This window comes from Misgurnus anguillicaudatus, chromosome 1, assembly GCF_027580225.2.
Source record: "Misgurnus anguillicaudatus chromosome 1, ASM2758022v2, whole genome shotgun sequence".
In the NCBI taxonomy this organism is placed as follows: domain Eukaryota; kingdom Metazoa; phylum Chordata; class Actinopteri; order Cypriniformes; family Cobitidae; genus Misgurnus; species Misgurnus anguillicaudatus.
In genome coordinates this window covers 22,124,699-22,149,033 of record NC_073337.2, presented here as the reverse complement: position 1 = coordinate 22,149,033, position 24,335 = coordinate 22,124,699, and the positions used below count along the sequence as shown (strand labels likewise).

The window sequence follows — 24,335 nt, the reverse complement described above, 5'->3', positions numbered from 1 at the left end:
ACTTTAAATAGGGAAAACATGGAAGTGTTTGGTGGCTTCTAAATTCATCCCTGTTTGGAGCCATAGGAATGAATGGGGCTAGGCTAAATGCTAACACATTCACAGGGCGCTGTACAAAGATTAAAAGTGCACGCATTGAAAAAAGATTGGTATGTATTAATTCATCTAAGTGGAGGTAAGAACATAGTAAAATATTGAAATACAGTGGTGTTTTCCTTTAAGGGAACCCGCGGTGTATGTAGATAAAAACATATCATTCTATGGTAATAAAACAATACAGTTCATTATATAAGGTCTTTATACACCACTGATAATATAGTTATGTATATTTTATTGCATTTCTGTCAAGACATTCTCCTTAAATGTACACACTGCACCTTTAAAGCGAAGGGCCTAAGTGGGGCCAATTATATTTAAAATGCATGAAAATTATAAAAAAGAATAATTTTTCTAAATAGCATGCACTGTTGACACACAACAACATTTATATTGGGAAGACCAAAGAAAATTGCCATTGTGTGGTTCCCCATCAGTGTGGTTACTGCCCTGCTTAATAGTATTTGCATCTCTGCTGCATTTAAGTCAACAGAAACATGCCAAGATGGATAAAAGAGACATTTTGGTGGGATTTGACAGCCCCCTTTTGTCAGCTGAGGTGGGTTGCACCCCTAGAATTGCAGATGAAAGAGTGCCCCATCACATACAAAGACCACAGTCAAATCAGAGAGAGGGGGAGAGAGAAAATGTAAGAGCTGGATTGATAAATAACATGCGTTGAAGTCCAGATGGGAGAATAAAGTGGGTAAGCAGAGGTAAAGTGAAAGAAAAGAAAGAAAAAAGAAAAATGAATGCATCTCCTGTTCTCCACGAAGCATCTCAAGAATAAACAGGAAATGCAGCTGCGCACAGGACCACTCCCCTCCATCCCCCTCCCACTTATCCCAAAATACCCCACATTCCAGACGAGCTTCCATCATCTCTCCATCCGACCGAATCTATTTCAGCCAAAAACCTAACAATTAAAAACAAAAAAAGAGAGAAGTTCTTCGAAACATCTTTAGCTTCCCATTCGCCGGTACTCATTCCTCCCATTGTTATGTGGTCTGATAGTTAGAAATCTAGACACGCAGTTGCTTTATTTGACTAATCCCTCTTTCTCAAGGCACGGAGGGGAGAATAGTGGCTTTGTGGCCGTAGACAGTGTGGCAAAAGAACTATACAGTACCAAATTGAGGTCACGCAGAGACAATGGCTGCCCTTCAGCATGTATTCACTGACGTCCCACAACTCTATCAAACGTGTCTCTCCCCGCAAAAGACTTTCGTCTTTCCATCTTACGTGCCAACAATAGGAGCAAGACTCCTGAACGTTCCCACCTTATCCCCACCAATGGCTTTGTCTTTCTCTTTTTCGGTTTCTGTTTCAACCTGACAAGGTTGGTTAGAGTTCCGGTAAAGGGCATGGGATCAAAATCCATGTGGGAAGAAGGATTTTTTGGGAAAACTTCTTTGCTGAATCAACAGTTCATGCTCTTTCAATACTGTTTAGAGATGCATAATTCCAAAAAACAAACCCATTTGAACAATCTGGTCCAAAAAAGAAAAGCAATCTTCTGAATTACAAACAAAACATCTACTTTTCATGGGAATTCAGTTTATCCTGGTTTGGCCCTTTACAGATGGGGAACATGACTTCTTTCTGCACCTGATGATAATCTGTTCTGATGGAGTGCTGCTCTTCATTTGGAGCATATTAGCTGCCCTCATGGACACAAGGTCCAAACAAAACATGCATATGCATGCAGTTGGACCAATAGAGGGATTATGTCCATGAATACATTAGGGCTGGGGCAGCAACTCTGCATACCAATGCGGGCAGCTGACGTGCCCCATGTCAAACTATCTGGACGTCTACATCTGGACGGCCACATCACGTGATCTTATTATACTTCTAATTAGATCACGTCTGTAACAGGAAGCCGGATTATTTGTTGCCTATTTTCTCACAGTGTTTTCGAAATCAGTCACTTTCATGGTCAGAACCGAGGGAATAGAAAAGCAGCTAAAGTAGAAAGAAAAACAGACAATGATTTGTGAGCTTTACGGTTAGTGCAGGTGGCAGCATTTTATGGCACAATATACATAATGTCTGAGAAAACAGAGAGATAAACAGTTTTCTTTTTAAGAATGCAAAAATAAAAATATTGTATGTAGTAAACATTTAAAAACCCCAAGACATTTTTGAGGAAACAATTTCATTACTTTGCTGATAGAGGCAAATGGGAGATTACATTAAAGGGATAGTTCGGCCAAAAATGATATTAAACCCACCCCCTCACCCCCAAGCTGTCCGAGTTGCATATGTCCATCGTTTTTCAGACAAACACATTTTCGGATATTTTAGAAAATGTTTTAGATCTTTCCGTTGATTAAATGTGAAGTTACGGGGTCCACGACCTTCAAGTCCAAAAAAAGTGCGTCCATCCTTCACAAAATAAATCCAAACGGCTCCAGGATGATAAACAAAGGTCTTCTGAGGGTAAATCGCAGGGTGATGTTGTAGAAATATCCATATTTGAAACTTTGTTAACGTGGATAGCTACCTTCCGGTAGCGCCGACATCTTAGTCGCATCTGCATTCAGGATGAGTGCTTACGCAGCCTACGGAGGCTACTCTGCTGCTGCTCTGCGCCCCCGCCCTCCGAATTTGTGATACATCACTAAGAAAAGTGCATACACTACGCTAATACTCTCTCCTAAATGCGGACGCGACTAAGATGGCGGCGCTACAAGAGGGTGGTTATTTACGTTAATAAAGTTTTAAATATGGATATGGACATAAAAATTGTTTTATTTAGTGTCTTAAAAAAGATTTTGATCTAAAACGGTATAACAATAAATTTTACAGAGACTATAGGACATTTAATCAATTAATAATAGGTGACAGACATGCCTGTAAAGCTTAAATGAAAATGGCTTTTAAAAAGACAAGAAAATAATTTAAGAACGGAAGCATAACATACAGAGAATTTGCTGCATCTGTCCCACCAAAAATGAAAAAAAACACATCCAAAGACCTATTAGTCAGCATGACAGCATTTATCATACCACATCAAGCTAAAAGGCAATCCCATGATGTACCGGACCACATGCTAACCAGACAGACAAGTCTCCATCTCATAGGTGAGCTGACCCCACTGCGATGAGATGAATGCGGGGCGCGCTCGCCCTCCTCTGTGGAGCTGAACTGTGCTTCTACGCTAATAGAGATCTAAGCTCAGGACACACAGGTGATTACCTATACGCTCAAAGGTCATGGCGGGGTCATGAGCATAGCGTCTCGCCGCTGTCAGACAGACCGGCCGGGCAGCTTTGTAATTACCCATGAGGCTACAGCAGTGGCAAAGACGCTGCATTGAGGGATGTTGAAAGCTGCATCCGGCGACCTTTCTGATTGGGGTTAACAAGAGGCTGATTTGCATAAAGGGAGTGGTTTGATTAGTAGTTTGGTGTGCATGCTCAGATTCTTGGAAACAAGAGGGCGTCAGTGAAGTGAACTAGCAACGAGTGCTTGTGTCGGTGAAGGTTTTAATGACTTATCTGGACAACTGATACAGAACAACACTGTTTTTATTATTGAGTGAATTTGCATTTAGATGCATTATTGGGGCGTCCTTATGCAATGTGGCTAGCTGCTAGAAGTGTACCTCTAGTGTACAGTAGAAAAGTAATATCCAAATTTGAACAATTGACATTTTCATTCTTTTATGAAATGTTTTAGTAAAGAAATAATTTTGCATGTTGCATTGGTGTGTTTAGAGGATAAACTGAAGCTCAGCTTTGTGAAGAACACATGTGCAATGTTTATAAAGACATAGCACATGAGAATGACTACAAAATATTACCCCAAAAGAGGATGTACGCTTGTGAGCTTTTTGATTTTCTGTGCATTTTTTGTATATTTGAATACAATCCAAATTTCCCAATTTTGAGTTAATTCAACTAAAAAATATTAGTTTGCAACAATTTTACACAACTTTTTGAATATTTTAATATTTGTAAGTTGAATTAACTCAAAAAGACTTTTTAACAATGTAAAATAAATCTGTGGTGTCCCCAGAGTACGTATGTGAAGTTTTAGCTTAAAATACCATGTAAATAATTTATTATAAAATGTTAAAATCGCCACTTTTTAGGTGTGATCAAAAATGTGCTGTTTTGGGGTGTGTCCTTTTATATGCAAATGAGCTGATCTCTGCACTAAATCGCAGTGCAGATTAAGGGGGGGTATTATCCCCTTCTGACATCACAAGGGAAGACAGATTTCAATGACCTATTTTTTCACATGCTTGCAGAGAATGGTTTACCAAAACTAAGTTATTGGGTTGATCTTTTTCATATTTTCTAAGTTGATAGAAGCACTGGGGACCCAATTATAGCACTTAAACATGGAAAAAGTCAGATTTTTATGATATGTCCCCTTTAAGATGAACCAACAAATTTATTTTTACAGTGTGTGGTTATTGCGCCAACATATAGCACCCGTACGCTTACGGCGATCTGAGTTCGATTCCAGTCTTGAAGGTCCTTTGCCAATCCTGCTCCCCTATCTCCACCCAAGGCTCCACTATCCTATCCTCATAAAGCATGAAAACCCCCTAAAATATAACTTACAAAAAATCACAACTAAACAACATTTTTCTAACCTACAATTAAACCTGAACCATAATTTTTATGATTTAAAGGTGCAGTGTGTAATTTTTGGAAGGATCTCTTGACAGAAATGCAAAATAATATACAAAACTATATTATCAGGGGTGTATAAAGACCTTTCATAATGAACCGTTGTTATCTACATACCGAGGGTCCCCTTACATGGAAGTCGCCATTTTGTGCCGCCATGTTTCTACAGAAGCCCTTAACGATCAAACTTTTTTTACTAAGTTGTCTCCGAAGATGACATGTTTGTCCGATGATGGCTACTGTAGCTTCTCTATGCGTTTCAAAAGCGAGGGGTGAGCCATTGGTTGCAATTCGCAACCTCACCACTAGATGCCGCCATAATTTACACACTGCACCTTTTAGCTCAAATTCCAATAAAACACTGTATGTCCCGCTATAGCAGTACTCAATCTTGTTATATCCAATATCTTTAATATGCTACACTCCAAGCATACTATAGAGGCATGCACACCAAAACTTTTACGTCTGCGGGCGGCGCATATCTTCAATTGTTTCCAATGGAAGCTCTGCATTTTTCAAAAAAGCCAGCAGATAGCGGTTTTCTTCCACGTTCAGCGCTAAGAGTTGAAAGAGATTCAACTTTGGGTGAAAAGCTCCACTCGTCAATGTCAGGTCTCAAACGGCTGTCCAATCACAGTGGAGGAGGGGCAGGACAAGTATCACAACAACCAATCGGCTCACAGCTCAAGTATCACAGCTACCAAAGCACTCAGTTGAAGAAAGCTGGCATTTGGCATCCTTCGGGCGTTTTCAGACACGTTGAAAAGTTTTGGTGTGCACAACCCCTATTGGTTGATTTTTCAACCCATGGTTAGTAAACCAATGGTTGGGTGGGTCTATATTTACCCAACAAAGAATTGAAACAAGACAGCTTTTTTTCCGTATATATGACCAAAAGTAAGTTGAGACCCCAAACTCAAACAACACTTACTTACTTTATGTAAATAAATGTTTTATCTTTGCATCTACGTACAGAAAGAGGAAGGTCTGAGTGCATACGAGAGCTCAACCTGTTATCTGAGAGTGAGTAAAGTCGGGGAGAGTCAAAGACAATGGAGCCCTCAGCTAACACGCTGTGACAGCACACTCTTCAGAAGAGTTAATAGACTCTGACCCAGTGTTTTAAAGTGTCTGTGAGAGAGCAAAAGAGAGTGAGACTGTCACAAAAACAGACATCTTATAGACTGACACCTGCATTTCATCACAGCACACACACCATCATTTATTATTTACCCTGGTGACCACTAGGATGGCATTCCCCTGACGGTCCCCAAACACTGGGATGGATGGATTAAACATTTAACAGTGCATGACAAAATGGACCAGAATGAATAAATAAACTAGATGATAAAGGCCCTTAGATGCAAAGTCAGCATCTCAAGCATATACACCTACCATATCCATGCCACCAAAACATTGCTCTTAGTTTCTCAACTACAGAGCTGAAACAGCAACCTATTATGCCATCATGGAAGTAACGCATCTAGTAATTTGATGGTTAAAAAGTCTGTGTGATCATTTTTTAATTATGAGTACCGGTAGTGCGGTCATTTTTCGCTGTGAACAGTAAATGGACAATGACCTTGGATGGGAAAGACCTGCTAGCGATTCATGATGATGACATCAGACAGGACAAAAAAAACTCTGAAGGCAAGGACTTTCTAACTTAGTTTTTTTTTGTGTTTTTAGTAAAAAATATCTAAAAATTCTTAAATTATGATGTATTTTCTTGATGAGCAAGTAAATAAGTCTAGTTTTTAGACAAAAAAAAACGAAGCAATTTGTGCATAAAACAAGCAAACAAATTTGCCAATGGAATAATAAAATTTTTTTTATTAAGTGTTTATGAAAAAAGTAAACTTATTTCAAGAAAATATTTCTTATTCCATTGGCAGATTTTTTGCTTGGTTTAAGCACTAATTTACTTCAAGTTTATATTTTTTGTCTAAAAACTAGACATATTTTCCTAGTTCATTTTGCTCATCAAGAAAATAAATTTTAATTTAAGACTTTTTCGATATTGTTACTGAAAACAAACAAAATACCAAGTAAGAACCTCGTACATGGCAAAAATGACTTTCTTTTTTTAGTGTTTTTGTCTTGTTTTCAGTACAAATTTCTAAAAGTTCTTAAATTAAGATGCATGAGCAAAATGACCTAAGAAAATAAGTCTAGTTTTCAGACAAAAAAATATAAAATGTAAGTGAATTTGTCCTTAAACAAGCAAAACTATCTGCCAATGGGGTAAGAAAAAAATCTTGAAATAAGATTTCTTAAACACTTAATAAAAAAATTTAACCACAACTTCACTTAAATTATTTTTTTTCCCCCTAAAAACTCGACTTATTTTTGAGGTCATTTTGCCCATCAAGAAAATGCATCTTAATTTAAGAATTTTTAGATATTTGTACTGAAAACAAGACAAAAACACTAAGAAAGAAAGTCATTTTTTGCCATGTACGAGGTTCTTACTTTGTTTTTTGTTTGTTTTCAGTAAAAATATCTAAAAAGTCCTAGATTAAAATGTATTTTCTTGATGAGCAAAATGACCTAGGAAAATAAGTCATTCAAAATAGGTCATCAAGAAAATACATCTTGATTTAAGAATTTTTAGATATTTCTACTCAGAGGGGGACACTACTTAAGTATTTTTACTTTCTACATAAAAGTACATTTTTAATTATAAAACTGGTTCTTCATTCTGATTGGTTGAAACGTGTTCTAAGCTGTGATAAAATACCCCAGTAACCCCACAGTTCAGAATGCTTTACATAAGTATATCACTAGTGCGTACTGATTTATGAAAATAAACTCCACAGTCTTTAATCATATTTAAAATTTTTCTATAATTGCACAATTAATGGCGATATCCAGATAAATGTCAATAAATATCGTTGAGTCATCTCATCGATAAAGAGAAAACGTTCTCTGAGGAGTTTTTAACTCAAATTCAACCGATTCACTCAACACTAAAAACACTGTGTAGTACTGTTCATGGCTCTGAATTTGATCTCTTACAAAAGTTCTTCACCAAAAATGGAATTATCTCCGCTTTCAGCTGAAAATTTGAGAGGTCATAAGGAACAAATGAAGGTAGGATGAAACTTTTTTTTTTAAAGCAGAGCATCTGTTCTTTCATTTGATATTTTATCTTTATTTAAAGAAGATAATTTTTATGTAAGGCATTCAACTAAAACTGGGTGGCAACTTAAAAAAAAAAAAAAACGCTGACGGGTAAAGAGTTAATGTTAAGCATGTTTCACGCATATTTTATTATCACTTCGACAGTTGCACGATATAAATGTTAATGTATATTTTAGATGAATGTTGATTTCTAAAAATAAACACCACAGTCTTAAATTATATTTTCATTGTGTCTTTGCTGCGTCTGTGTTGGTTGGGAACTTCGCTCTGTTGCAGCCACACTTGATTCTGAGGAACTACTTTGTTTGGCGGAAGAGTAATATTTGTACTAACATAATTACAACTTATTTGTGTTTTATTTTATGAAATCCTGCTAAAGTTATGCATATGAAGTAACCGTTTTATAAACGCAATAAACCCCGCAAAGCAGTGGGGTTACAGTGCATTTTATAACAGCTAGGGGGGCTTCGCGTCGTGCCTAACAACGCCCCTTAGCTGTTATAAAACCCACTGCTTCTTGGGGCTTATTGCTTTAGTATTCGTTTTTATTAGTGTTTTTTTTTTTTTTGAAAACATACATTCCAAAGTATATTATCATAATTTTTCTCCACTACATTTCATAATTTCAAGTTTTTGGTTTATATTTAATATTTAAGTACATAACACATCTAGTACTTTTTTTTACTTGTACTAAACTAAAAAGTACTTTTGTACTTTTACTCAAGAAAAGTAAAAGTACACAATTGTTATGTAATTAGGTATTAAATCAATTTTAATATGCAATATAATACAAACTATGATTCTATGCTTTAGAATGTAGTGAAAATTTTTAAGTAAAGTAAAGTAAATCTTTTCCCAAGACAAACACTGTGATAAAGCACAGATGCTTGGAAAATTTACTTAAAATACTCAAGTAGTATCCGCCTCTGTTTCTACTGAAAACAAGACAAACACACTTAGTCATTTTTTGCAGTATAATAACTCTGTTTTTGCCCTTTTTGCCTTCCGCCAATAACATGGTGCACCATTTAGGCTGATCCTGTAGTTATTTTACCTTTAGAAGTATGTTATGAGACCACTAAAGTATCTCAAAGGACTCAAACAAGACCTAAATGCGTCATAAACACATCTTTATTGCGGTAGTTCTCAACGGGTGGGTTGCTACCCAAAAATTGGTTGCAGGTTGGTTTTGATAGGATCACAGATATTCAAATAATAAAAATGCAACAATACGATTGGTATTTTGAATATTGTTGGTGATGTCAAAGACTATGCGACCAATCAAACACTAGGTATTTAAATCAATCTGTCACTTAGTAAACAGACGGCAACATTTTCAAACGCTTTAATAATAATACTGTCAAGTTTTATTGAACAGTAATAATATTTACTTTTGTACAATTTTGCCACTGTCTTGGGTTGCCAGCACATCTGGTTTACGCACATGCACTGTTATGTGCGTAGGAGTCCAGTGGTTCGGGTGGGCATACGTGACCGTGTATGTTAGCATTAACCGTGCATGTATGTTTTTATGTAGGTGTGTTTGTGGGTGTACGCAGTTGTGCGTGTTTGTGTTTGTTTGTGTGTGCGTCTTTAATTGTGTGTGTCCCCCTTATCTGTTCCCCTCTTCTTCATTTCATTGGCAGACTAGCCGAGCTCAAACTGTTCAGCTGCGACTGGTCCAAGGCCAGTAATTACAGCTTGTCAGAAAGAATTAATTTTCTCATTTCTCATAAAGATGTGTAAAAATTACCATGTTATTATACACCGACATTCTCCAGAGGCACACACCAAATTTAATTTAGAATTCTTCCCGCACATTAAATTAAATCCATAAATAAGAGTTTAGGCATTGGTAGGGAAGCATATGTTCGTTAGGCCGAGCAGGCTGCTCGGGCCTGCGCTAATGTCTATTGTAATGTTTTAATAGCTTGTGCCTTCTAAGCACCAATAAATTTATATGATCACAACGGCAACGTCGAGCGCACGGCCAATTAGGTGTTCGGCTGCTGCTGTTGGCCTTAGGAGGAAGTACAGGTGGGAATACAGGAAGGTGGGAGAAACACACAAACAAGAGAAAGAAATGCCTGACCGTTGTCTGGATTTCTGGAAAAAAAATTACAATTGGCCCTGGTGCTCAAGTTTGAATCTAGCCTGCAACCCTTTTCATTCAGACTCAATATACTCATATATATTAAAAAAATATATAAGATAACAAAGATGCCAAAACATTTGATTTCCATACACTGGTTACAATAAAAGCGCTTTACAATACCATTAGAAGAACCATTTTTGGATGAATGGTTTCATAAAGAATCTTTAATATCCTTTCAAAAAAGGTTCTTTAGATTATAAAAGGTAAGAAAAATTTACTTTCGTACTTAGTATTTTTGTCTTGTTTTCAGTACAAATATCTAAAAATTCTTATGCATTTTCTTGATGAGCAAAATTACCTAAGAAAATAAGTGTAATTTTTAGAAAAAAAATATCACATTTAAGTGTATTTGTGCATAAAACAAGCAAAAAAAAAAAAAAAACTTTATTAAAAACTTAATGGGATAGTTTACCACCAAATTAAAATTCTGTCATCATTTACATAAATTTCTTTGTTCTGATGAACACAAAGGAAGATATTTTTAGAAATGTTTATAACCAAACCGTTCATGGACCCCATTTACTTCCATAGTATTCTTTTTCCTACTATGGAAGTCAATGGGTCCACGGAAGGTTTGGTTACAAACACTCCCCAAAATATCCTTCATTTTCATCAGAACAAAGAAATGTAACAACATGAGAGTGAGTAAACGATGACAGAATTTCATTTTTAGGTGAACTATCCCTTTAATTCAAGAAAATTTTTATTAGCCCACTGACATACTTTTCACTTAAATTTGATCTTTTTTGCATAAAAAATGCAGCTTGAATTTAGAATTTTTTGATTTTTGTACTAAAAACAAGACAACAATATTTAAGAAAGTCATTTCCTTTAAAGCACCTCTATTTTAAAGAGTGTATTTCATGTATTTCATATTTTTCTTTCTTTCATATTTTGTTATTTTTTATTGTCTCTACTGTTTGTGTTAAAATGTATTTCTGTAAAGCTATACTTTGCAACAATGCAAAATTGTGAAAAGTGCTATTGAATTGAATAAATTAAGGTAATGCAGAAGAAAAGACATGGGGCCCTATTTTAACGATCTAAGCGCATTGTATAAAGCGCACAGCGCAACGTCTAAATGGGTGTGTCCGAATCCACTTTTGCCAATTTAACGACGGGAAAAATGGTTTGTGCTCCGAGCGCATGGTCGAAAAGGGTTGGTCTTTTTTTTAAAGGAGAAATGGGAGTATTTGGGGCGTAACGTGCAATAAACCAATGAGAGTCTCAGCTCTCATCCCCTTTAAAAGCCAGTTGACCAGGCGCTATGTCTAATCCCTATTTAGATGACGGACGTTGTAAACTGAAAAACTAAGCGGAGGAAGAAGATCACCAGTTTAAGATTAATGTTAGCATTTAAAAAAACATTTAAAAATAGATGGATTTGTTTAAAGCAAAGCATTTATTTACTTAACAGGCTACAGGTGAAGCAGCTCTAAACGTGAAAATGATCATTGCGCAGGGTGGAAACTAGCAAAAGACACTTGCGTTGCGCATTGCGCTGCATTGCGCCGGGTGTAAGATAGAGCCCATGGTGTTAATATTTTCATTGTAGTGACTGTAAAAAAAGATGGAGGATTTGATGTCGCTTATACTACATTATAATGAACTAAACGTAAAGTGTCTGAAGATGGGTGCTGACATGTTACGCAAAAACATGAGTTTGGAGCCAGGGCATGCGCAGAAGGAATCGTCCATGGAGCCCGGAGATAAAGACCATGGTACCAAACTTCCACGCAAACGCTTGCGCGCCCACTTCAACCACGCCTATTGAACGTCTCATTTGACTGGCTTGCTAAAATAAGGTAATTAAATACAACTCATTTTGTCGGTGTGAAATAATCAAAAATTAATAGTAAGGTTTATCTTTAATCTTCCCTTGAAGCTCTGAGAGTCTGCTCAGAGAAGCTGTCAATCACAAATGCCAATCATAAAGACACGTCCCGTTTCTATAACATCAGATTACTAGCTAAAATGAAACTAATCACAAAAATTAACAGCATGATAACAACTACCTTAAAGGACCAAAAACATCTTTTTGTACATTTTATTGTGGGAAGGCAGATTTTGAGTTTTCACACTGTATATGTATCTGTAAACCTTCCTATTAAAGTAACACCAAAGAGTTTTGTTACCTTATAATAACGTTTTCAAAAAAGTTTCAGGCGTTCATCCACATGAAACAGGGTGAACGGCACTTTCACATTCGCTTTGCAGCCCTCTATTGGTCAAAACCGCACTAAAAAAGTTTCCAACCGTCGGGTCACGGTCCTGTAGTTCGAGTGAAAACTACAAAAACTTGCTTTACGGCAGACCTACAATCCAATCAGAGCCAGCTTTGCTGCAGTAGGCTAAATTATTTACGACAGTGGTAATGGACAATTCCGCTTCCAACCTGTAGGGGAAGCAAAGAGCAAAAACTCTTTAGTGTTGCTTTAAAATCAAATTATTATATTTGCATAGTTACAGTAGTAATAATGACTGCACCAAGTGCATTATGCAACTCTTTAAAGTATTCTTCAAAATGTAAATAAGATAAATAAATAAATAAAAGAATACAATCATTTGTCACCGTTTTAAATTTTTAACTGGTTTCCTTCATGTTAAAGCTAAAAGTTTCTGCAACTGTGCAAAGTGCATTTATATTTAATAAGGCAAATATTGGGGCACTTTATAACTGTTGTCTGGTTGCTAAACAACTTACTGTTTCAAACTCTGTATTGTTTTGCATTGTATACCTTTGCCACAAATATCTGGGCTTACTGTAGCCTGCTTGGAGCAGAGCTTCGCAAACCTGTGCTTAACCCCTTAAAAATTACAGGTATGAAATGTTGCCTTATTGTTAAAGTCCCACTGTGGGGGAAATGTTTTTTTATATGTCTATTTGGTGTTTTTAACATGCTTTAAGACAAGCCATGTGCAAATTCACCATTCAACACCATTGCTGAGTATTTTCCCAATAAAATTGGATACAGTCTCATTCCTGCGTTTCCAACGTCACAAACATGTAACCAATCACACCAACACAGGTGAACGCATGGATCAGTAGTTTGAGTTATAGATATTATCTATGGATGCCTCGTAGACTCTCTTTGCCTATGTGCTGCTTGCATGTGCTTTTTATACATGCAGGGTGAGTGCTTTAACCTGTTAACATCAGCGCAAACGTGCAGTTCACGTATGCATTGTGTAAAACCAAACTTACTGTAGAAGTTATGTGTCTGAAATTTCTGTATGTAGCATCTATTTACATATATGTTACATCTATGGTCCGAGGTGGGGCGGGGACTATTTCACATATTCTTATGGATGGTCTGAGCTGTGCAATTGAGCAGAGACTGGGACTCATTTGCATATACTAAATAAGGCAAGGGTGTAAAGTTACATTCAAAGCATGACGCAATTACAGTGACAGGTAAAACTTTTTTATATGCTGTTATGATGCTCTAAGATGCGTTTTAAAATGTGGGTAAGTCTGGGTTAAACATTAGTGTTGTATTGAAATCAATCTCATTATTACTTTGGTTGAGGAAAGAGGTATAGTGATCTCCCACTACACGCCACATACGTAGGCAGTGGGTAGCCATACACAGACTTGCACGTAGTGGGCAGTGCCAAAGTCAGAAAGACAGAAATAGACCAAACTCTCACATATCGCCAACCGAGTCTCATAGGCTCCACGAAACATGACTACAAGCTGCGAGACACGATCCTTTCTGACATGCTGAAGTCCGTCTGTGATGCGCTTCTACACACACTCAGACATGTATGGCACACATGCATGGTAAAGATGGTCACAAACAGCTCCGTCCACCCACAAACACAGATGAACAGACAAACAACCCCCTCCCGAATGATATACCCACGCGTGCACACAAACAGCCCCCTGAAGTGCCGTCTTCTAATGGAGATCTTTAGGTGAACTGTACCGTGTATGTGTGTGAACACGGAGGCCACGAAGCATATGCTGGTCTGAGCGCCATGAGGCTGTGATGTCATCTGGACTTTTAAGATCCACATGAAAAGTATTTGGATGCCTGAGCCATACTTTAAAGGGATAGTTCATCCAAAAATGAAAATAATGTCATTAATGACTCACCCAAACTCGTAAGACCTCCGTTCATCTTCTGAACACAGTTTAAGATGTTTTATATTTAGTACGAGAGCTTGTTGACCCTTCATTGAAAATCTATGCACGGTATGCTGTCCATCTCCAGAAAGGTAATTAAAATATCATCAAAGAAGTCCATGTGACATCAGTGGGTCAGTTAGAATGTGTTGAAGCATCAAAAATACATTTTGGTCCAAAAATTACGACTTTATTCAGTGTCTGTTGTGAAGCACATGCGCGAGACTAAAGTCACGTGACTGCAGTGACGCGGTTGACGTGTTATATGGTGCGCCCCAGCTGGGTTTTTTTTTGTGCGCCTGGGCTCCGTTTACAGTCTGAAGGAGACGCACGCTGTAAGTTTAAAAAAAAACTTTGCAAACATGTCTGAGGATAACACGTCATCCGTGTCACTGCAGTAACGTGACTTTAGTCTTTGCAAACAAATCTGGAGGGCTACTTTTTATCTACCCACCAATTTTAATTGATTTTATTTCATTTTACTTGTTGATATGTTTTATCATTGATTCAAATGTTAACATACATAAAAGAAGCCAAGCTAATATAAAAAATATGTAATAAATAAATATTAAAATTGAGGCTATTGGTAGAATGTGCTTTGGTGGGCAACTCACAGGTGCCCGCGGGCACCATGTTGGAGACCACTGCTTTACACCAACTGGGTTTAAGACCTTTGAAAGTGGATTTTGAGACCACATGGATATTAGTATGGAAAAACAAAATAAGGTTTACTGCATGAGGGTAAGTAAATAATGCCTATCCTTTAAGCCAATAGTTTAGTGTACAAATTCTTTTTCAGACATTAAATCTCAAGACACCAGAGCATTGCACTTCTTTGATTATACAGAAAATAAAGCAGTATTGTGAATAAGTTTGTGTGGGCCTTTTGCAGATGCTTGCATTACAGTACATACCAGTCAGATTTCTTGTGTTGAAGGGTTCTGTCCTTGCGTCTGCTTCAGTCTATACAAAAGAAAAGAAACACAATACATTAAAAACTACACTTGAGCTCTCCGAGTCCCTCGACTGAACAAGCATTTCATTGCTTTTGTGTTGAAGTGTGCTGGTCAAATGATTAAACGTTGTTCTAGCGAACTGCGTGTTACCTTGAAACTATAATTTTTATTTTAGGGCTCCAGGAGAACTCCTGAATCTTCTTAGAGACATTGTGTAGACGTTCCCGTCCATAAACAACTTAAAACACTCTTAATCCCCTTTTACAGAACTTGTCATTGCATCTGTAAATTATACGGTACTTAAAAAGTCACGTCCGGAGTTTATGAGTCTAAGCATGTGGAATGGAGAGGATTTTTTAAGCTTTATCAAAGCTCTTGGCAAGCTTTCATTCTCCTTAACAAACCCGGTGCTAAGTCTTATATCATCCTTCTTAGGACCGAATTGGTAAACCATGTCATTTGTGAGTAGTTCTGGGAGATTTAGACCACTGTCCCTCACTAACACATCAAACCAGATGAGATTTAGAGGACGTGCTTGTATATGTCTTTTCGGGAACATTGCAGGGACCCGCGGTTGTATAGTCTGAGAGAACATTGGGATCTTTCATTACACGAGCCGAGCTTCATTGTAAGTTTGTAATCTCGCACGTTGCCGTGTATAATCCACCGAGAAAACTTGGATGTCATCTTTGCCATGCGGAGTAAACGCATTTGTACTTCTTAACCTCAAATGAACATCCCATTCAGTCACGTATCCAAGATCGGTGTGAACTGGGGTTACTAGTTCTCCAATTTCTGTGTAGGACCACCCCGGTGCTATTTTGGGGGTTACATTCACACCCGAATCGATGGAGATGTTCATTTAGTTAAACTTTGTACAAACTTTGTTTGTATATTAGTGTCATGGTTCAATTTATACATAAGGACAAACCATCAAACACGAAGCCTACAGGTAAGATAAGTATGTGTATGTTTGTTTATCATGCATCAAAGCACTATACAAGCAGGACTCTTACTTATTTACTCCTGTCAACCCATAAAGCCAGCCTGAGTGCCATGCTGATTGAAATCCTCTTTTGTGCGCTAGTCTTCAGTGACGTGGCTTTTCTCTTCCTCATCTCATGATGGAAGCCTGTACTGTTAATCTGAGAATGGATCCTGAAAAGACGAAATGAGTTCTGGGGCTGAATGCACTCTTTACCTCCTCTGTCTTGAGCCTATTCAGTCGTGGGGCGTGAGAGCTGGCGACTAACACCTACACAACAATACGCGGCCAAAGCAATGCAAACCTGCCATACACAAACCACTCTGTCTCTAGGAGACTTGTTTTTCCCACATAATCTTCGTCGTCTTCGCAGAAAAGCAGTAATGTCTTCCATAATGGCACCATTGAAATACAGCAGATATGTACTAAACACATAATGAGAGAGCGTAATAGCTTTTAAGGGTGGCAAAATGAATACAAGAGGATTTTATTTTTTAGAGGAAATGCAGTTAAAACAATAAGGTCATGTTTTATTAGAGTAACAGAGAAATATTAATTGCTATCTGTCCGACTGTAAAAATTACAAGATATCTTCCAATCATAAACATGCGGTAAGATGCAGTATACTGTTTAGTGGACATGGTGAAGCATCACTAATCCAAAGCATTTAAAATAATTATTTAAATTCACATGGGGCTGAAGAGACACTTAAAGGAACACTTACCTTTTTTTTTTTTTTTTTTAAATATTCTCATTTTCCAGCTCCCCTAGAGTTAAACATTTGATTCTTACTATTTTGGAATCCATTCAGCTGATCTCCAGGTCTAGCGCTAGCACTTTTAGCATAGCTTAGCATAATCCATTGAATCTGATTAGACCATTAGCATCGCCCTTAAAAATAACCGAAAAGTTTCGGTATTTTTCCTATTTAAAACTTGACTCTTCTGTAGTTACACCGTGTACTACGACCGACGGAAAATTAAAAGTTGCGATTTTCTAAGCAGATTTGGCTAATAACTATACTCTCATTCTGGCGTAATAATCAAGGACTTTGCTGCCGTAACATGGCTGCAGGAGGTGCAATGATATTACGCAGTGCCCAAAAATAGTCCCCTGCTATTGAAAGTAACTAAGGGGAATTTTTTTGCAAAGTCCTTGATTATTACGCCAGAATGAGAGTATGGTTCCTAGCCATATTAATTAATTTTCCATTGGTTTTAGTACACAATGTAACTACAGAAGAGTAAAGTTCTAAATAGGAAAAATATCAAAACTCTTTGGTTATTTTTGAGCACAATGCTAATGGTCTAATCAGATTCAATGGATTGTGCTAAGCTATGCTAAAAGTGGTAGCGCCAGACCCGGAGATTGGCTGAAAGGATTCCAAAACGGTAATTAAATGTTAGGGGAGCTGGAAAATGAGCATATTTTCAAAAAAAAGTGGAGTGCCCCTATAAGTTATACTGAAAACTGAACCAGAATACTGCGGTCGACATGGTCTGTAGTACTACAGGTTTTACTGGAGTATCAAAATACACCAAATGCAACTAAGCAGTGCTTTGTCCCCTTAAAATACTACACCTAAATCCTGTAATAGTGCACTAGATTCAAAAGGATTTCACCCTGTCGCATGCCATAGAGCAGTATTTCCCAACCAGGGGGCCGGGCCCACAGGCAGGCCTTAGCAGATTTCCAAGGGGGGCTTAAGTTTACTTAAAATTATTAAAAATTGGAAAAACAAGCATTAAAATAAGCAAAAATCAAGATATTTCTTATTTTTTTGCCCATTTTAGTAGCGAATATACATCTGTCTAGTCATTGCAAGTTCTATTTAATTTTATTTGGAAAAAATTGAGTGAGCGGGGGGCCTTCAAATATTGTTCTGGGCAACTAGGGGGCATCAAAGTGAAAAAGGTTGGGAACCACTGCCGTAGTGTAATATGTAATGTGGGTTTGAGTCAAGTTTGTGTCATAACTCGTCTCTCCCCAGACAGCAGACAACTCTGGGCCGGATCCACACCGGAGCTGCAGACTTCAGCATGTGCAGATCCGGGTAAATTTCCCTCTCATTCCTGTTTTTACATCTTTCTGTTTAAGGACAACATCCAGAATATGAGATAAAGAGGATGTTGGTATAAGGACCTCTCTAAATTATATTAAAACAATTATGAACCTGTCTGTAAAAATCCAGGCTAAAAGCTCTTAATCTAAATATGATATGAAGAGCATCAAAGTTTAACTTTACATTGATTTCAATGTATGACATGGCCTTACCTAGTCAATATTAAAGGGGACATATCATTAAATCTGACTTTCTTCATGTTTAAGTGCTATAATTGGGTCCCCAGCACTTCTATGAACCTAGAAAATGTGAAAAAGATCAACCAAGTAACTTAGTTTTGCTAAACCATTCTCTGCAAGCATGTGAAAAAAATAGGAATTAAAATTTGGCTCCCCCTGTGATGTCAGAAGGGGATAATACCGCCCCTTAAACTGCACTATCCAACCATGCCACTGCCATTTAGTGCAAAGATCAGCTCATTTGCATTTTAAAGTACACACCCATAACAGCACATTATTGATAAAAAACCTACAAGTGGCAATTTTAACATGCTAATAAATTATCTTTATGGTATTTTGAGCTAAAACTTCACAAACGCACTCCGGGGACACCAGATTTATTTGACATCTTAAAAAAGTCTTGCGAAATGGCCCCTTAAAGGATATCAAGGTTATATTCACACAGAATGATTTTATGTACAAAACAGTAAATCACAAAAAATGAACAGTATCAGAAAGTGTGCCAAAGCAATGCTCATTGTGAACCACCAATTAGGAAAATGAGTTCAGCGCCCTGACTAGAAATGCGGACCACACGTCAAGCAACCTAAAAGCTGCGCATATCGATGGACTCCATCGGAGTGAAAAGAAGAAGAATAACATCTCATTGTTGTTCGGGATGGAATTCCCCTCTGAGGCAAGATAAGTCGGGTCCTTTGTTCTCTGATCTCTGTGACAGAACACTTATATAATGCAGTCACAGAAAATGGGGACTGTGTCAGGCCGCAAAGCAAATCTGGTCTTGTGGCCTGTTTATTTGTAGGAAGGGATGGATGAAAAGATGAAGGAAGTGAGTGAGGGGGAAATCATACGACTGCCGACTTACATAAGGCCCAGAAACTATGTGTGAAACTGAGCATCATGGCTTTTTCACAAGGCTGAAGAGATGAAAAGTAAGTCAGATAATAGGGAAGATGAAGAGAGGTGGTCATACTAAGTGAGTCTCTATCACTGTGGAGGTTCCTGTCGCTGGACAGTCTTGCTACAGTAATTTTCTGTTTCTTCAATGCGTTTACAGATTAAATGGGCAAGTACAGTAGCTTAGCTGGGAGAGCGTGACGCTTGCAACGTCAAGGTCATTTGTTTGAATTCCATTAAATTCAGGTACTGATAAAATACATACTGTTGCTTTGAATGCTTTGCACTTATGTACTGTGGCAGATGCTTTTATCCAAAGCAATTTAGAGTGCATTCAAGGTATACATTTTGATCAAACTGTGTGCTCTCTGTGATCCGAACCAATGACCTTTGCGCTAATGCAATGCTTTTGAGCCACATGGACATCCAAACACTGCACACTGTACTGTATGTGTATGTAATGTAGCTCTTCCTACATATCTACATAACCTAAAATAAATTTCTCCTTGTACAAATCTTTGTATCTTTGATGTAAAGTCCACTAGAGGTGTTTGGATTTTCTCTGTTTTGATGTGAGTTTATTAAGTTAGAAACAGAAACATACACAAAAACCTGCTCACCATTGTTAAATAGATTTGTGCCATTTGGTACTTATTTATAGCCATATGTGCGAACAAGCAACATGCTTAGTAACTTACAGTGTCTTTTATATTTAATACAACACAGCCGACTAAAACATACAGATGTATTTTGATCATTCATTACTGCCACCACTATGATTCATGTAAACAACGTACCTTCTGACATACCTCGGTCGACGACATCAGACGTTTATGCGCCATAGTCACAGAAGCATAAACTGAAGAATATACATCAATAATGTTCTGAAAAAACAAGCCTCTCTAGTGCCTCTAGTGGTCATTCCAACTTTAAAATGCAGCAATATACTCGGAATAACGCATTTTAGTTTATGCTGAACTGTAGGCAGATGTATGTATTTCCAATGAGCCTGTGTATGTACACTCACCTAAAGGATTATTAGGAACACCATACTAATTCTGTGTTTAACCCCCTTTTGACTTCAGAACTGCCTTAAGTCTACGTGGCATTGATTCAACAAGGTGCTAAAAGCATTCTTTAGAAATGTTGGCCCATATTGAAAGGATAACATCTTGCAGTTGATCGAGATTTTTGGGATGCACACCCAGGGCACGAAGCTCCCGTTCCACCACATCCTAAAGATGCTCTATTGGGTTGAGATCTGGTGACTGTGGGGGCTATTTTAGTACAGTGAACTCATTGTCATGTTCAAGAAACCAATTTGAAATGATTCAAGCATTATCCTGCTGGAAGAAGCCATCAGAGGATGGGTACATGGTAGTCATAAAGGGATGGACATGGTTAGAAACAATGCTCAGGTAGGCCGTGGCATTTAAACGATGCCCAATTGGCATTATGCGGCACAAAGTGAAATGTGATTGGTTGCTTTCCTCTTGGCCATTCAAAGTGGTTCCCAGACATTCAGTATAAAGGTCTGGCTACACAAGATTAGGGTTAAATTGACCCTGGGTTAAAGTGACAAATGGGAAATGAGCCACACGATTGCTCTAGGTTGAAAATTGAAAAGAAAATGAATCGTGTGGAAAAAGGGAAACAAATTGGGAATTATCTCTCTTGACTTGAATGTGACTGTGAGGTTGTCCTCTGAGATAAGCAAAACAAAGAGATTAACCTATTTACATCTGTTACTTAATTTAATGACTTTTGTACGGCTAATTTCAGCCATCTGCGTTCTCTCTGAAGACCTTGTCACACAAAACTAATAAAAGTCATCTGGCGCCCACAATTAGAGAACAAAACTGTACAGAGAAGACACTGGAGTAGACAAACAAACAACAACACGCATAATGCAGCTGGACATATGACTGGGCATGCATTCCCTGACTTAAATGAATCACATGCTTATTGACTGACTGACAAACAAATTAAAAGCCTAATGCAGATCCCCAAAGTTAAAAAGTGCTGTGATCTACAGCAGAAGGTGTGTGTGGGGGGGTGTTCATGCAATGTTTTCAACATTTGCTTTGTTAAACCTATAAACACATATTATGGCTTGATAGGGCGGTTGACGGGTTAAAAAAGTTAATTGGTATTAATATCATGATATTTGTCAGCTTGTTTAAAGGAAAGAAAAGTGTGCAGGTGTGAGATCTGTCAATCTGTGTGGATGTGAGTCGTATGACCTGTGGGTGATTATTCATACTTCAATTCCACCACACAAAGACTGAAAATGACTCTTGTTAAATGTACCATCTGGGTTTCATTTATAAATAAATTTACTGTTGGGTCCTTCTCTGGGAAAGTCAAACAAGTTCAGGTTTCTTATTAAAGTGTTATGAGGAGAATCTGTTTATCACCCACAGTGTTGCATTTGTTATAGTTTAAAGCCAATTTAATACAAGTTAAAGATAATGCTAAATAATATCTAGTATAAAGTGAGTTTAAATGGACACATTTCTGGTTTGGTGTCAGTGAAACTACAGTCTATTGTGATGTACAGTATAGGACTGTGATAAAACACTGTGATAAAACACAGCTGGGTATTAGACTTCCCAATCTGATGACTTGTGTTTAAATAGTGTGTTGGGTTACTATATCTAAACCCAGACATACAAGGCATTGAATTACACCAAGGTGCATGTTTACCATTTTAAGGGAGCCATATTTTATACTTTCGTATATAATATAAAAGTATTTACAACCCCCCACCCTTCTCTTAGCCCAAATATCACTCTCCATAATATTATTTAATGTGATTTCACCACACATCTATTTATTTTAGTGTTTCAAATATATATCGATATTAGCTTGTGCTTTTGTTTGTTTCAGGGATATTTTTGTCCAGGCTTGAGTTTGGTCCAACAGGAAAATAAACTATTTGGGTGAGATCTGGCAAAGTATTGGTTGATGTTTGTCTGACGTTGGGTTTTGATGTCAAACCGACATTACAGTTTTTTTATGTCAACACGACATTACATCTGGACATCAGGCCAAAGTTGGGTTTTGAAGTCAAACTGACGTAACAGCTTGATGTCAGGTTGACGTTGGTTTTTGACATCAAACCGACGTTGCAGTTTTTTGATGTCAACACAACATTACATCTGGATGTCAGGCCGACGTTGGGTTTTGCTCTCAGACCGACATTGTGATTTGACTTAACCCAACATTACATCTGGACATTAGGCTGACGTTGGGTTTTGACATCAAACCAACGTTACATCTGAATATCAGGCCAAAGTTGGGTTTTGATGTCAAACCGACGTTACAGTTTTTTGATGTCAACATGACATTACATCTGGACGTCAGGCCGACATTGGGTTTTGCCTTCAGGCCGACATTGGGACGTGGGTCAACTCGACATTACATCTGGACGTCAGGATGACGTTGGGTTTTGACGTCAAACCAAAATTACAGCTTGACATCAGGCCGACGTTGGTTTTTTGATATCAACCCGACATTACATCTGGACATTAGGCTGACGTTGGGTTTTGATTTCAAACCGACGTTACAGTTTTTTGATGTCAACATGACATTACATCTGGACGTCAGGCCGACATTGGGTTTTGTCTTCAGGCCGACATTGGGTTTTGCCTTCAAGCCGACATTGGGACGTGGGTCAACTCGACATTACATCTGGACATCAGGCCGACGTTGGGTTTTGACGTCAAACCGACTTTACAGCTTGACATCAGGCCGACGTTGGTTTTTTGTAGGGCTGTCAAAAGATTAATCGCGATTAATCGCATCCATAATAAAAGTTTGTGTTTACATAACATATGTGTGTGTGCTGTGTATAATTATTATTTATATATAAAAACACACCCAATCATGTATATATTTAAGAAAATTTTGTTATATTTATATATAAAATATTTATATTTATATATAATATAAATTATATAAATGTATATACCGTATTTAAAGGCAAATATTTCTTAAATTTATACATAAATGTGTGTGTATTTATATATACATAAAATTTACACACAGTACACACACACATGTTATGTAAACACAAACTTTTATTTTGGATGCGATTAATCGCGATTAATCTTTTGACAGCCCTAGTTTTTTGATATCAACCCAACATTACATCTCGACATCAGGCCAAAGTTGTGTTTTGACATTAAATCGACATTACAGCTTGACGTCAGGCCGACGTGGGTTTTTGATGTCAACCCAACATTACATCTGGACATCAGACCAAAGTTGTGTTTTGACGTCAAACCGACGTTACAGTTTTTTGATGTCAACATGACATCACATCTGGATGTCAGGCCAACGTCGAATTTTGGCCTCAGGCCGACATTAGATTTGGCTCAACCCAACATTACATATGGACATCAGGCTGATGTTGGGATTTGATGTCAAACCGACGTTACAGCTTGTCGTCAGGCAGAGTTGGCTATTTTATGTCGACCCAACATTACATCTGGATGTCAGGCCGACGTTGGGTTTTGCTCTCAGACCGACATTGTGATTTGACTTAACCCAACATTACATCTGGACTTTAGGCCGACATTGGGTTTTGCCTTCAGGCCGACATTGGGTTTTGCCTTCAGGCCGACATTGGGACGTGGGTCAACTCGACATTACATCTGGACGTCAGGATGACGTTGGGTTTTGACGTCAAACTGACATTACAGCTTGACATCAGGCCAAGTTGGGTTTTGATGTCAAACCGATGTTACATTTTTTGATGTCAACACGACATTACATCTGAGCATCAAAACCCAATGTTGGGTTTTGCCTTCAGGTCGACGTTGGTTTTTGACGTCAGGCCGGCATTGGGATTTGGTTCAACCCGACATTACATCTGGACATCAGGCCGACGTTGGGTTTTGACGTCAAACCGACTTTACAGCTTGACATCAGGCCGACGTTGGTTTTTGTTGTCAACCCAACATTACATCTGGACATCAGGCCAAAGTTGGGTTTTGATGTCAAACCGACATTACAGCTTGAC

General features: G+C 37.8%; 1 protein-coding gene across 6 annotated transcripts in view; it reads right to left on the bottom strand.

The window, feature by feature from the left end:
• The window catches only part of sox5 (SRY-box transcription factor 5), a 283,238-nt gene that overhangs the window by 147,432 nt on the left and 111,471 nt on the right, over positions 1 to 24,335 (bottom strand). For all 6 annotated transcript variants that reach the window (XM_055190505.2, XM_073868214.1, XM_073868215.1 and 3 more), the window contains one exon: positions 15,085 to 15,133. The gene's annotated coding sequence lies outside the window, so the exon portion shown is untranslated. The remainder of the gene's footprint in view (positions 1 to 15,084; positions 15,134 to 24,335) is intronic.